This window comes from Patella vulgata, chromosome 9 (genome assembly GCF_932274485.2).
Source record: "Patella vulgata chromosome 9, xgPatVulg1.2, whole genome shotgun sequence".
Classification (NCBI taxonomy): domain Eukaryota; kingdom Metazoa; phylum Mollusca; class Gastropoda; family Patellidae; genus Patella; species Patella vulgata.
In genome coordinates this window covers 31352042-31368498 of record NC_065887.2, presented here as the reverse complement: position 1 = coordinate 31368498, position 16457 = coordinate 31352042, and the positions used below count along the sequence as shown (strand labels likewise).

At 33.8% G+C, this 16457-nt stretch overlaps 1 protein-coding gene across 9 annotated transcripts in view; it reads right to left on the bottom strand.

Moving 5' to 3' along the window:
* Positions 1-16457, bottom strand: part of LOC126807710 (RNA-binding motif, single-stranded-interacting protein 3) — a 153600-nt gene that overhangs the window by 98419 nt on the left and 38724 nt on the right. The gene's annotated exons all lie outside the window — the stretch shown is intronic.

Genomic DNA, 16457 nt, shown 5'->3' with positions numbered 1-16457 from the left:
GGTGATATGTATCTACAGTCTAACATGGGTTAGATGTATTGGTCTGTATGAGTCATATAACCTCCTTGGTTCCTCTTTACAGCACACACACTACTCTACATACAGACTGCTGCCAAAATCTTTGATAAAATGGCTCTTGGGTGGTTACACTTGTGACATCTACAATTTATTCTGTTGCTAAGTAACCAAACCAATCTTAGACTAGGGGTGTATCCAAGGAAGTTTTGATGGGACTATTTGTGATTCACTGCCATTTTAGAATGATGTGGAAGTTTTCAAAATCTTGCATCCAATTTTGTTGTACATAAAATACTCATTTAAGACTTCCATTACCAGCAGACACCATTAACAATTACCCATTGTCCATTACAGACAATAAATAATAGTGATTTAAAAGATATATGATTTATATTTCAATTTTTCATAATTTAAGTGCCTAATAATGATAGTAGTTACTGGAATTAGATGATAAACTGCCAGGCAATGAAATATATGCTATGTTGTCCCAGCAGTCTATAAGGGTTGTTACTTTCATTCATACATTACTCCAGAATTTAAAAAACAGTAATATGTGATATTATAATTTGACAGGTATCTTCCTAGCACTAAATTAACCAAAATTTTCCTCAAGTCAGATGAAAACTTCAGCCAAAATAATTTACAAAGTAAATAACGACAATAATTCTGACAGTAATAATCAGAAACCATTAATAATAAATTGGCTGCTTCATCTTTTCAACTGAAACATTGCATATACAAATTCAACTCAATCAAATGTAACTTTAGTTTCATGGGCACTTGCAAGATTTTGGTTTAATTCTCTGAAAGTAACCATTGCAAAATGCTGAAATTCAATAATCTTCCATGTTTCGTGAAGATAAACACTGCATTTAAATTTTGAGTCAATCAGCTGGTAACTATATGACAGTAATTATTGGAAATTGTTAAAAGCCAATAGGTTTCATGACATCATGCACATAAATACTGTGTATAAAGTTACAGTCAATTGCATGATAACTACAGCCTCTAGAGCATCCTTCAGCTTTTTAAATGCAATCAAGGGCAACAATTGTGAAAGCAATTATCACAAAAATAGGTAAAATCAATAGTTTTCGTCTTACTAATATAATCAAGGCATACATATTTAAGGAATTGTAGACAGAGTAACTGATGGACAACTGAGGATGTATAACCAAATTTCAGTGTGAAAGCATGGACCTTATAAAGTCCATGGTGAAAGTAAGAGACCATGGCAAAATTTCAACACTTGTGTCCAAACAAATCACCCACAGATAGATCTTAACCACCCACCTGCCCATCCTACCAACTGAGTAAGAAAATGCCAACATATTTCCATTCATGTTTGAATATTAAATAACTTCAATTTAATTTATCATTCTCTATCCACAGTATGTTATTCAACAGAAACACCCAGTTCCACGGGTTATCCGTTTGGAAACAAGTGTTGAAATTTTGCGATGGTCCGTAAAGCACCTAGTTGTTTGGATAGAACCAAAGTGAATATACCTAAGAGTAATGATTGACTACCATGTGGAAAATCACCGCCTAAAGTTTATTTTGCCGGAAATGCAAAAATGATTGAATCCTAGATATTTCTTATTAGCAAAAAGCACAGCTACTATATAGGTTGATGTGTGCATCTTAGCTTGAACAATTTAATTATTTGATTTAAAAAACCCAGGACTTAAGGACGGAGGCCATATTCAATATCCCTCCCTTCACTTCGTTTGGCACAGGATAATAAAAGAATAAATTTAAAACCCAGATATAAAGTTGACTTCAAAATTGATTCATTTCATTTAATCAACGCATTTTCTATAATGCCAATGATTAAATCTTAGTTAGAAATTTAAAGTCCCCAAGACATAATGTCTATTACACCAATAATCTCAGCAGTAAATAACAGCCTTCCTTATCGATTTTCTAAAACAAAGATAATCATTGATAATAGGTCATTTATTTGAAACTCACTTATATGAGAAGTGACACCATATGGAGTTTTTATGCACAGATTATCTATTCATTTTCTCCATTACGTTTCTATATTTAGAAAAGCTAGGATTACATAATTATCTGTCTTTCTAGTCTCAGAATTTTCTGAAAAGATATTTTTAATCAAACTCTGCAAATCAGAAACAACACCAATTTTATGGAATAAAAATTATTTATTGGATGGAATGAATGAAATAAACTCTATCAATCTATTAAGTTAAATTTTAAAACACAATGTCAGATTAACTACAAAATATACTTCAACTTGTCAACTGAATAATCTGATAAAGCAGATGTCTCTAGAATTTCATTAAGACCCTCAAATCTAAAGGGTATGCCTTATTCATATGGTTGAACAATGAATGTGTCAGTTTTATGTATTTAATAAGTTCTGGGAAATAGATATCCATGTGTATTTAAAACTCAGATATTTAGATAAGCTAATTAGAAATAACCAAACCCCGAAATTACTGGGTCTAAAAGAAAATTTATTTATGCATAGCTTGCCCAATTTCAACACTTGACTCTCATCTAAATCAAAGATGTCCCTGCAAATAGATGGTACTGCTGCAGTGAAACTAGAAAATTCACTACATGTACTTTATATTCCAATAAACTCCTAGTATAGTGGCAGATGGTTGCATTAATATCATGATGCACTTGCCATTTCTCCAACCTCATATTTATTCCTAATCTGTGATGACTGACATTACATTCATGTCACATGCTAATCTATCTGGGGACAATTAGATTAATTTCATGACTCTTTCATAGTACTATATTGAGAATACATGCCATTGATAGTAGTTTTAGATATGCAGCTTGGAGCAGAAATGTGTCTTTGGGGTTGGGCATGATATCATTCATTATTTTGTCAAGCCACACCAAAGCTTTAAGACTGAATTATAAAATTTCATTTTTAGTGATAACATAAATCTGCCCGTGACAGCAAAGTTCTAGTTTGTTATTTTTCGATTTGTAAATATCAAATTATTCCTTTTGAGCATTGGTATACAAAACCTCAAGTATTTCTGTCCATTCCGTAGAACCAATAAAAAACCTTGGTTCAAAGGTCTAGTTCATGAATACATGGTCGAACTAGTCATGGAAGGCCACCTTACTCCTATATGCAAATAAACTCTACATACAATTTGTGACCATATTAATGTCAGAACATTCCTACAAATTTTATAGGAGAAACTCAATGTGAAAGCCAAAGGGCCTTATGAAGGTCACATGGGACCTAGATGGAATGTAAATTTATAAGCAATATCAAAGTTCATAAAATTTATCACAAAATAAGGAATTTGGTCTGCATATGGTTAGGTGTTTCAACTGTAGAAGTTGCCAATAAAAATTATCTTACATGTCTGAATAAACCTCCATTACGCAATTTTTGACATTTGGAAAAATCTTCTTGCATTAAGGATCAAAAACTATTGTTCTTAAGAAACTTATAAGGTTTCAAGGATATATTTTGCAATTCCAAATAATTCAAATTCAAATATACATGTTATGTCTAGTATCAAGATTAAGGGTTAAACAAATATCTTCGATAGATCATCTACGAAACCATATATACAAATCTATCTATGTATATGGTGACTGTCAAAGGCAGACACAAATTCTCTGATGAATATTTTTCAGATTCAAATTCAGTTTTTATAATCCTATATGGAACATGTCAAGATTAAATTTCAAAAATAATTTTCTGTGATTTAGCCTGGAGCATTGTCATTTGATCGCATGTTCTCTGCAGGAGGAGCATCACGCTTTTTACATTTGCTCTAGTAATACCCTGACAAAAGTCCAGACATTTAATATAACGCCCAACATATTATCGTGCCTGAAAATGTTCTATATTTAAAATCAAGACACATGCAGTGTTGTTTGACCATTTGTCGAGTACAGAAAAAATTCAAAACTTTGAAAGGACGTTGATAAGAATTTGAAATGATAAAAATAAAAGTTGATTGTTTGGGAAATTTGTGTGAACTAACAGTACTGAAGCATCATATATTTAAAACAGGGACAACTGATAGGTCTTTCACATACCATACTGAAACAGAAAAACCAGCAATCCCACTAAGTCTGAACATCAGTGGGGGTGTAGGATTTCTGTAACATGGGGAAAGAGGTGCACAAAATCTTCCAAATTACTATCTGAAATTAAATTTGGATTTTTCTCAACTTTCCAACTGGGCGTGCAGTATTTTGTATATAATGCAGATTTAAGACTGAACTGTTAAGATAATTTTTATAGGATTTAGAACTTGAATATCATCTAAAACCTTGACCATTTTAACATTTGAAAATGTAGCAGTTGTTTTTGTTTCATTTTATAACCTACTAGGACTAATTTTTCCTCATAAGTACATAAAAGAATGTTATGAATAAAGATTTATTTCAGTATCTGAGGTGTTATATATCGGTGATAGTAACAATAAAATAATTTAATATCCCGGCTTGAGATCAGATTTTTGTTGTTTTTTAATTAAAGATGAGAAAGAGAATATTACATTACAATATGGTAATTATTTTTGTATTAAAATTAAACATGAGCACAGCTCTAAAATGGTAAATTAGTTATCCCCAAATATGGTCCCTGAGACTGTGTTTATTGTTCTTATGAATATTTTGAAAGTGAGTGTTCATAAGTCATAGAATGAAACCAGTTCTGTGATTACACACACCCTATACAGATTGGGTGAGCACGTTCTATTAAAATGCTTCATGATCCATCACTTACACATAAGAGTTGCCAGGAAACAAACATTAAAGCAGTTTGGTATCTGCAGCTTCCATGAAATATAGGCAAAGGGAGGTAACAGTGTCACTGTAATTACAGGCTATAGAACCACATAGATTTTCCAATTAAATTTAAAGTCTCTGAGGGTCATATGAGAGATTGAGAATCCCTTACTAACTATTTGTGTTAAATGTTACCAAATAAATTCTGGTGATATACAATTTATGTTTTCATCTAATTAATGAACATTAAGGATGCTCAACTACCCAATTTCACAATCAAAACTCAGGAAGGAGTGAAACAAGGGCATTTAACATCCACTGAACACTAACTAGGTCATTTCACAACAAGCACATGGTATATCTTTGTCAATCGATATTTGTTTGCTTGTACAGATCTTTAGAAGTGAGGGGAAACCGGAGTACCTGGAGAAAGCCAATGAGGTTATACAGGCAACTCTAGCCCATATACAAAACAGGCGTTGATTTCTAATATCTATACACAATAAGACTGGTGTCCCAATCAAATGTATTCCAGCTTCAAAGACATTTGGTAAACAATATAAATGTGTGTACATGTTATACATAGTGATCCTCGGCTCTTATCAAACCTGGTATCTCTACATGTTTCTACAATAAATAATCTAAATTCACTACAATTACTCCATACCAAGAACACATATTTACTCACAACAAATGTCTGTACTGGATTCGGAAACTATGTTTCAAATGAAAATTAAATTTAGAATGCATCAAAAGGTATGAGCAGTGTAAGCTCAGTTGACAACTTTAAACATTACATTAATTGTACATGTCACATAGAAAATGCAAAAATTGTAGCAACAAATATTTTTTCATGACAAAGTGTAACTGGTAGTGCGAGGGTTTATGTGCTGTGTTTGTTGTAGGTTCTGATTGAAAACTATAAGCAGTATAATTGTACTACTACTATAAGGTGATTATTTTCTCTGAGAAAATGAGAAAAACATTAGGAATGACATTTTGAAAGAGAAATCTGATTTTGCCAGAGAAAATTTCAAAGAAAGACATGCATTTATCTGATTTTTATAACAATCATTGAAACCACTCAAATTCCTAATCAAAGATGAGATTTTATGTTTTCCAAACTACTAGACAACAAATGTTACTAGTACAACTCATAACAGTTTTATTCTTGATTTGATTAATGTTGTTGCTTTCGGATTGTTTATTGGTAATGGTACTTGAGCATTTACCAGATACTAGAAAGTCATAAGGGAAACAACCCATGATATAATTATCAGTAGGCATTACAATTTTATGAGAAGTCTTCCTGGCATTTTGAAGGGTATCAAAGCAGAAGTCTGGGGCATCATTGAGTAAAATACACTTACTGTTAAGGTGGGGTCCTACCAAGATACAGTTCATTCATTCTCCTGGCCAAGGCAGATCCCTTCCTGAAGATAGATCACTTCAGTGCTCTTTCCATGGTATCTTAGTAATCTCTGTCTAATCGTGTACCCCGGAAAAAGATTTGCCAGTTGTTTGCTTAATTTGAATATTTACATAAATATTTTCTTCAGATTTGCAAAGTTCTTTGTGGTTTGTCGACACAGTATCTGAAAGGGTGCCATTATGGCTCAGACAGAGTTAAGATTCTCCTTTTAACTTTATTTAAAATGTTGAGGAGCAACTATGACCATATATGCCCAAAAGGCATGAACACTTCCTATTGCGTGATATCTGAAATTTCACACTTTCTTTAATGCTATTGAAATGAATATTTCTAATATATTTGGTAATTGTTGTACCCCAAATCTCAGAGGATGGTTGCTTCATTTTATCTTCATATCAGGTATATATCCAGGTTTAAATTACATACCATATATATAACCCTTGGCCTGCCCTTAATGTTTATATATGATATAGTCTACTTGCTTCATGAATATTCAGTATATCAGCTACATGTAGGTATGAGATACATATATCACATTTTCTATTAACGTAATATATCAAGTAGAACACTAAAAAGTCTGTTACATATTTATGAAACTTATGAAACAAGACAGCTCGTTTTATATAGTGTTACAAATTGTATAAATATTAAAGGAGTAGTCTCAGATACATTTGTCAATAAAACGTGTTAATTCTGTGTGATCTAAAACTCTGTGACAATGGTTCAATTACAGAGACATTATATAAATGTAAACAACAATAACATCTTAATTAACGAGGACCAAACTGAAACATGCCACTACTTAAAACCAATTTTGCCTTGATGATCAGAGTCCAACAGTTTGATAAAGTCAAAGATATCTGAAATATATCTTGAAATACATATTTACTTTTTACGAATTTCAGCCTAAAATTTCAAACAAAGCAAACTACAGTCACAGCACAACTCAAACTTCAAAATTTTCTGACTAGCCAAAGTGTGAATATACCTTTAATCTGCATTGGTTAATAAACCATGTGAGTTGTCTGACTTAAACAAATATGTTACATGTGGTGATATAGCCAGGTGCTTAAATCTGCTTTCATGTTAGAAAGTTGTCCATGCACCACCATTGGCAAGGGAAAACCATGCTCCCCAATTGAATTTGAAGGATGCAAACATGTACATTTGACATATATTTTTGTTCCTGGTTACTGAACAATAAGATATATTCTCTTATAGTTTTCTAATCATAGCTTGAAAAATAGAATTAGGTTACTGAATATTTTCCTTCATTTCAGAATGTAAATTATTGACATTCAGCATTTTGAGACAACTGCCCTGGTATTCGGAATGCTGCTGTTGGCAGCGGTCAGCCCAATTATGATCGATTTCTCACAGTTTAAATAATCTTATCACAATTTACCCTATTCTATTCATATAATGAAGGACAGATAGATGGGGTTGATGACTATATACGACCAGATTTCAATGTGGGTGCATAAAAAGAGGATGAAACAGTCTTTAAACGAAGATCGAACAAGAAAATTAAAAAAATTATGAAGACAGAAAGAGAGAGAGAGAGAAGAATGGGTTTAAAATCCACAACACAAACTAGGTCATTTTGGGACTAACATGTGGTTCAATTTTATTTCAATAATTTGCTTGTATGTCGGGGGCTTTAGCTGTGGGAGTAAAATGTAGGACCCGGAGAAAACCTACAATGACCTGGAGTGGTCTAGATTCTAGTCTGTCAGCATTGATTCATTTCTATCCATAAAGATCAAGGCAAGATGCCTCATAGCCTAGTTTTTTTTTTAATTCTTGTTAAATCTAAATAAGAAAATGACTATGGTGTATTGAGGCTTTAAAGAATATTTATTGTATTGCAAATTCATTATTTAATATGGTCAGAATAAAAATATTTCTAAGAATCTAAGCTTACCTGCAACATATTTGTTGAAAGTTGTAAGATTTTATCCAAATTTGACTAAATTACCAAATTACTCTATCACCTACTGTTTCACGAATATACGTCTGAGCATGAGTAAGCTTGAGAATTAATAGCAAAATGGTTTACTTCTTGAAGAAATAAAAAAAAAAAGTTCAGGGAGGGTCGAATCAGGAAATTCAGTAAACCTGACAAAACTCAATCTTCCAATTCTAAATCTGGCATTCATTTTTCATTCTACGAGTTTATCACTTTTTGTCACCAAATGCAGGTTAACATCAACCATGTGTCTTGGTCGAAGAGAACAATTTAAAATTCTCTAGTGGCACCATCTTGTCCTGGTCTGGTCTGTCAAACGTCCTGAAATTTATCTTCAGATATCCAAAACAGTAAAACATCTAACGATTGGCTGCAACTTGTAATAATTCAAACTATGTGTAAAATAACAAAATGACAGTTTTGATCTTAAACTTCAATCAATGATTTTATTTTAATTCACCAGAATGGTTCAACAGTTCACTTTTCTATTTGATGTTAAATTTTATTTGTGCTTTAAGTCTTTAGGACAATATCAATCTTTTTAGCCAATTTAATTAACAAGTGTAATTTGCAGTCTAAAAACTGAGCATGACATCAACGCTGCCATTTTGGACTTGTGACATCATATCAAAAGGGAAGTTCAAGGAACAAACATGCCAAGCTTTAGATTGACTGAATTGGCGAGACTTGGGCGTTTTGTTAAAGGGCAGTGCACCCAAGAAGAAGAACAATAAGATGAGTAGCACTTGGAGACAAGTTCCAGGTCATTTCTTTTCTATTAAAGATACATTATGTAAAGAGAAAGAGCTGGTCGTTCTTGTTATAATAGTTAAAAAATAGATTAATCCAAAATGAATATATTGAAAATTTCATTCAAATTACTTTATTCCGATCAAAGATATTAACCTTTGAAGGTTTGACACGGTGTATACACTGATTGTAATGACAGTACTGGTTATTCGAAGCTTAGCCTTGCTTCATCATTTTTAGATTAAATCATTAAATCGCCAAACTGTTCTAATCTACTTAAAATCGGACCTATCTGATGGCATTGAGAATTGATTATGGTCTTGTCATCTTAGTAAATGTCTAATAGTTTATATAACATTTAAGGTCTAAAGAAAGACCTGCAATAGGCAGATTTACCTCTTGCATAATGCATGTTGAAATTTCATTTCTGCTGTCATCCTTCAAACTAAGTCAGTAAACGTTAAATATATCAATTGACCATGTTGACCAATTCTTAATAATAAAACCACCACTTCATCCTTGGTATGATTAACGTTGAAAGTCATAAAAATGTGTATAATTCTTAACCTTATAGACACTGGGCCCTGATGAAGTGTGTCATTCAAGGTCCGGACATGACCCCAATAAACTTCAAGTCGTACCAAGTGACTCAATCAGTTCCGGAACTTTTTTCTGCACGATTATGCGTGGAAGCCTTTTCATAAAAAGTTAATTTGAAAGTTGGCTAATGGTCAAGGTCATGCTGATAATATAATTACCATGGCTACAATCATGCGCATATTAAAATAGTTTGTCCTGTTTCCACTATGGAAATTTTACATAATGGTTCCAGCTCTGGACTGAGCGAATATTGTTCTAGTTTTGTAGTGTAATGGAGGTTTATGTAACCAAAATGATGAATATGAGCAGATTTATTTTGATTTCACAGGTACCAGTAGGCCTCATGACAAGGCCTCATTGGGTACTAAAATGTTTCAAACCAGAATGAGGTTACAAATTACTTGTTTTACTGAAAAACATATAATAAACACAACTATTGTGAAAAAATATGGGCCTAAATGTGACCGCAATATGATGCAAGTGGAAACACTATCCAAAGAAAACAAACGATTACCGTATCATTACCTTCTGAATGATATAAATAATCAATAAATGCTAGATAAAATAATAAATTTCCAGGTGCATCACAAGACGTGGTGAACAGAACGTTCACTTTCAAATAGATTGTTTCTTTTTGTATTATGTAAGAATTGTTTTTAGACAGAATTATGTTAACGTCTTATTTTTGCTTGGGTTTGGTACGTTTAGTTGCAGTTTGTCACATCCACAGACAGAGTTCATGGCATCCAAGTTCATATACATGTAGTAAACAGATGCTGACAATATGTAACATATATACCTCCTAGATTCGATTTAAACTAAAATTTAAAGAAACATTTAAGTGGAATATAAATCTCCTGATTTCCCTTGGAAAAATTATTGACTTATGAAAATCGCCAGAAATTAGACACAATTTGTCTCGAGGGTGGTCAAATGACTTTAATTGTAAAAAATATCCATATTGCTCTATGATCTAGACAGGTCCACAATCATTTTTAAACATGCAGGCATCATTTATCTTATTATAAGAGAGACAGAGGGGGAGGGTTAAAGGTCCACATGACACAAACTAGATATCAAGACTAACATATGGTTCAATTTCATTTCAATAATTTGCTTGCGTCTAGGGGTCTTTGAGCAGTGGGAGGAAACCGGAGGACCCGCAGAAAACCCTTATAGTTGGACAGGGAATCGAAACCATGCCACCTGATCTAAAGCATGTACATTGGACCATTTGGCCACCCAATCTCCCAAGAAATATTTGATCAGTTTTATCTGAAACATTCATATATTTTATAATATTGGATTCAAATTAATATATCTATAGAATATTTTTTGTTACTAATTTTCACGAAAAACAAATATACCGCTTTAAAACTGTTCAAATGTCCATCACAAACCATCATGCTTTAATCTATTCCATATAATATGTGGCCTATGATATTTTATGTTATTTTAGTTTGTATAAAAGACATTTCTTATAAAGTAGAAGGTCTATATAAAACACAGGCACATGGAATACATTAACCGAAGGAAGACTGCACAAATAAGAAACTGAGTCACCTTATATATAGGCCAAACCCATTACTAACGAGGACGCAGGGACAGTCCAAAAACAATGCTAGGTCAGAGGTCGAAGCATTTCTTAATTTGGAACATACTGAAACAATGCTGTCATGATATAAAAGGTTTAGATGAGTGTATCTGAGCTCTACCTTAATGCACTTTACTGAAACAACTTGCCCATATTAAAAAGTTTTATTGTCATAATAAAATATATGTTTTGTCAGGAAAGGGAGACTTCTTATTCCAAGTTCGAGATAAGGATGACTGGGTGTTATAAGAATGCCCCCATTAGAGACTAATTCTAAGTTCCCTCTGATCTACATGGTAATCCAAATATAATGTTTTCATCTGTATCTCTATCTAACTATTGTTTGTTCTATTCATGTTTTATTTTGCAGTTATCCTGTATTGTCTATCAGTACTTCCTCCTTGACCACATCCTTGATAACTTCTTTTGTTAAAACTTTCACAAAATTCTACAAATTTTGCAAGGGCAATAACTCTGGAAATCACCTGAATTCAATGTCTTGTCATCTCACTAGTGTAAATAAGATACATAATTTATTAATAAGATTGGATAATAAATGTAGCCTGACAGCGTCTGCTATACTTTATGCATAGACAGATGAATGAATGGGACGATTTATGATCAAATTTCAATGTTAAATAAATTCACAATGAATTACACATTTTTTAAAATCATCCCATTGTTATTATTATAATTCCAGTGATGTAAGAATTGAAACCTTATCCATAAATCTAAAAAAAATATGAAGGGTGTTTAACTTGATTGATATGGAAACATAAGGAGAGAATCTGTCATTGTTACCATTATTAATGAAGATATCTATGTTTCAGTGAAAAAGACAGTCTTGCATAGAAACATTGTTTCTGAAAGTCCAATCAGCTACCAGGGGTATTTTGGAAATTTCAGTTATTTTATGATAGTGGATTATTTTGTTTTAGTTGAGGGGCTTTGGTGGAAGAGATATTTGGCCATTCCAAAATAACTTTTTTATTCCACTGGTACACACACACAACACACACACATTTAATCAGCCAAAATATGCTGTTTTTTTTATATTTAACCCTCACAGCTCATATAATATGAATTTAGGTCATTTTAAAGTTTTGTGGCCCCACCTCCTCCTTTCCGGAAATCCTTAATAAGCCAACATGGTTATGATCTTTTAAAATGAATAGATTTAGGAAGAGTTTTATCCAGGGCTTTCACTGTCATATTTGATGTTTTTTATTTATAGTAGGGTATCTTGAATTCACGTGTCTATACCACTTTGTGTCAGTACACAAAAAACAATATATTGGACTAAGAAATAACATATTAGTAGGGCTTATAATAATTATTTATTAAACATACATTATGCAGAGCTAAATCTGCCTATTGCAGGTCATTCTTTAGGCCTGAAATTGTTAAATTGTATGATAAACGTGATGACTTTGACTTTCCGATTGTTAACTTTTCATTTATTAGTAGTAACATTCCAATATCACCAGCTTATGGAGTGTTTGTGTCTCAACTAATTAGTTACGCGAGAGCTTGTTGATTTTATTCTGATTTTTTAAGTAGATCGAGGCATTTGTCATCTAAGCTTCAACTACAGGGATACTTGCAAACCAAACTTATTAAAACCTTTAAAAAGTTTTATGGGCGTCATATTGACTTCACGCTATTTTACCGAGATTTCGCCTAATAGTTTGGATGCAGCTATGGCGGGTGTGGCGCCAGGCAGGGTAAGCTTACTCTTCCGGACACCTGTTACCACTGTTTGTCGTGTATTTTGTACACGATGAACAGTTCATATGCTGATTACACTATTTTGCCTTATTACACTATTTTGCCTATACCTTTTTTTTAGGACTTCGAATTTTGTCTAATGGTTTGGATTGTTCGTACTTTGTTTTATTTTATTTTTATGTTATCTAAATTATTAATTATACATTATTTAACTTATCCAGACCAGAATCAACTCTCGATGGCATTGCTAGTCTGCGATATTTAGCGGATTGCAATACATTTTTTGAAAAATAATTAAACGTAAAATTAGATAATCGAGACTTTGTTTTTATCGTACCGACTTTAGCAGCAATACTATATACCGGAAAATACCAGAAAACAACCGGAAAACACCATTTTATACTGAATACTGGAAAACACCGGAAAAACACTAAATACCGGAAAACACACTAAATACCGGAAAATACTCTAAATAGGTAACCCGGAGACTAGCACCCTAAATAGGTAACCGGGAGACTGGTCCTCTGTGTGCCTGGGTTAGGGTTAGGGTTAATTTCCGGTATAGCATAGCCCTTCTCCAGGTGACCTATTTAGGGCTGTTTCCGGTATTTAGTGTGTTTTCCGGTATTTATTGTTTTTCCGGTGTTTTCAATATTCAGTATAACATGGTGTTTTCCGGTAGTTTTCCAGTGTTTTCCGGTTGTTTTCCAGTATATAGTATAGCCCCGACTTTAGTAATGATGATCGAGGCTAGCCTATAATTCAAAAGCTAATATCTTGGTTCAGAGAGGAGCAATTTGACTGAAATTTTCAGCATATTCTATTTACGTTATCTATACTGAGTGCCATGGAAAACACATCACTTTTTTTCCCAAATATTTTATTACTAGGTGGTTTTGTATGTATAATATTATGCAATACTATGAACTATTGTTTCACACAATGCTCCCAAACGCAAAAAATATCGGCCCGTGTGCAAAAAAAAAAATTGCACGAGATGCACATGAAAAACCCAATATTCACGTGCAGCATTGTGTGTGAGCCCTTTAAAAGCATGTTTTCAACTTAATGTGCAGTACATGAACTGTGAAATGTCAATCTGTCGTAATTTGATGTTGGATGTGTGAAGGAATCGAGTTAGAGATGCTGAGACTTACTGAAAATCAACGGAATGAAGCCATGGGAATGTCCAGGGCTGGCATGTCTACATGTGCTATTGCCAGACACTTCAATTGTCATCAGTCCACTATTGTAAGGTTGGTGGAACGTGTTCGAGTTACTGGATCAACACGTGACCGTCAACGTCCACAACGCGTTACAACCCAGACTCAAGACCGCTACATCCGGGTCACTCATGTGCGTGACAGATTCCCCTCAGCGACTCGAACAGGTGCAGCAGTCGTCGGAAGACAAGGACCAGTAATTGCCAACACCGTAAGACGTCGTCTAAGAGAAGTAGGACCGTGCACAACGACCTTATGTTGGAGCTATCCTAGGGATCATCATCGTCAGCGGCTCAAGGACACCAGACATGGAGAAGAGTAGACTGGCAAAGTGTGCTCTTCAGTGATGAGAGTCGCTTTCATCTTTATCACGCTGATGGCCGTCAACGTGTGTGGAGACGTCTTGGGGAACATCTTGCAGACTGCTGCGTCTTCGAAACGAATCGATGGGGTGGGGGAAGTGTAATGGTGTGGGGAGGCTTCACATTTCATCACCGGACCGCCCTACACATTTGCAGAGGTCGCGTTAATTCTGAAGCCTACCGTGATGATGGCCTGTGGAGGACACACGCCCTACTGACATCTGTGTCGTACTTTTGGTTTTGACCCCTCTGACTTTGTACCCTTGATTACAGATTAAACATCCATAAGTGTACAAATGTGTTGTTATTGATGTGTTCCCATTTGAATATTGTTCACAGTAAGAAGCAAAATAAATAAGATATGTTTACAGGATCATTTTGTTATACAAAAACTAAGTGATGCGTTTTCCATGGCGCTCAGTATATATTTAACTATTAATAAGCGAGAACTGTGAACTCTTTATCTAATCCCCCATAATGCCCCTTTAATGAAATATTCCCATAAATAATCATCAACACAACACTCTGTATAATCTGTTGACAACTATATGTAAACAACTCTATATAACACCAATCATGAGATTATGTGACTTCTATATATATGTGTGCATTATTCTGTACAAGCTGTAAAATTTTATAGTTACATAGCGGAGGTAGATCGTAGTTATGTTTGAAAATTGAGTTTTCAAAACTAGGCTTTTTTCCGGCGTGCAAAATGACCGATGGTTCAGATCTAGTTTCAGTCATTTTCCATAACCCTCTGTCTTGACCGGCATATACGGCCGACCTAGAACCCATGGTTTCATCCCATGAAAACCATTTACAAATACTAGTCCGGTATATCATTATTCATATTTTGTAGGATTAAAAAATTTTGAATACTAATAATTTTTCTTGTGTCAACAAATATGCTGGATACTTTGGAAGGTCAACAAAAGGTCAGATATGAGATAATCCCATCTGATACCTGATTTGGCTATTTTTATATTGCTGTCTAATCAGATTTGTTTCTGGTTGGAGTATTAAGAATAATCAAAGGTGTATTAATGTCCTCCAATCTGATGCGATCAGTCACAGCTCCAACTGTGTAGTTATACAAAACTATAAAATTGATCGTCAAGCTGATCTTTATCTGATGAAACTACAGACTGGAAAAAAAAATCTCGAAATTGTACTTTATATTTGAAGTATATGCAAAAAGATGGAATATTCTTAATTTCTAAAATTAATTTAACAATGTATTTTTATTTATCTACAGATGACAATCTTTAAATACAGTATTTCTAAATATGATTAAGAATTTGAAATAGGACACAGCATTGGTGGTGTTAAACAAACTATTTTATTTTAGTGGCTATTTACTCAAGGAGGAAAATCTAGCTGGGTGTGGCCATCTCCGAAGTTGTTGTTGAGTATCATGTAGATATGTATGGAGCATGATGCATGTAAAGGATAATAGTGGTGTCTATCAGTAACACAGCAACTATAACACTAAAACTATATCTTTACTGCAAACCTTTCTAGATGAAAGGGGTAGAGTTGTCTGCCCTAATCTTGTCAGTTTTCTCCTATAATATTAACCCTAAAGTGACCTATAGTTGTGTTCGGGCCCGTAGCCAGCTCGTAAAATTTGGTGGGGCTGTGGAATTTTTCGGAGGGGCTGAGGATGTGGCCTGAAAATTTGGTGCTCTCTTCTCAAATCTGAGTGCAATCCTGGGCCTCAAATTGAAGCGCCTCAGGCAGGGTTTTATGGCTGAATTATCTGCAATTTCCTTCTTCGACTCCTCCCGCCGATATCATATTGAGGGTAGTAGAGAGTGTCTTTTGATTTACGCGGAGAATCAAATTTCAAGTGAACTATAGGTATTCTATTATTCTATACATAGAATTAGAGTATAGGCTGCACAATAGACACCTTATGTTAGACACAATAGGCACCTACATTTTAGGCGCCCGTAGGCACCTATATCGGGTGTAGGCAAATGCAAACATTTGACCCAGCGCCTTGTATTTAATATATTTAAAAATGTGTTAT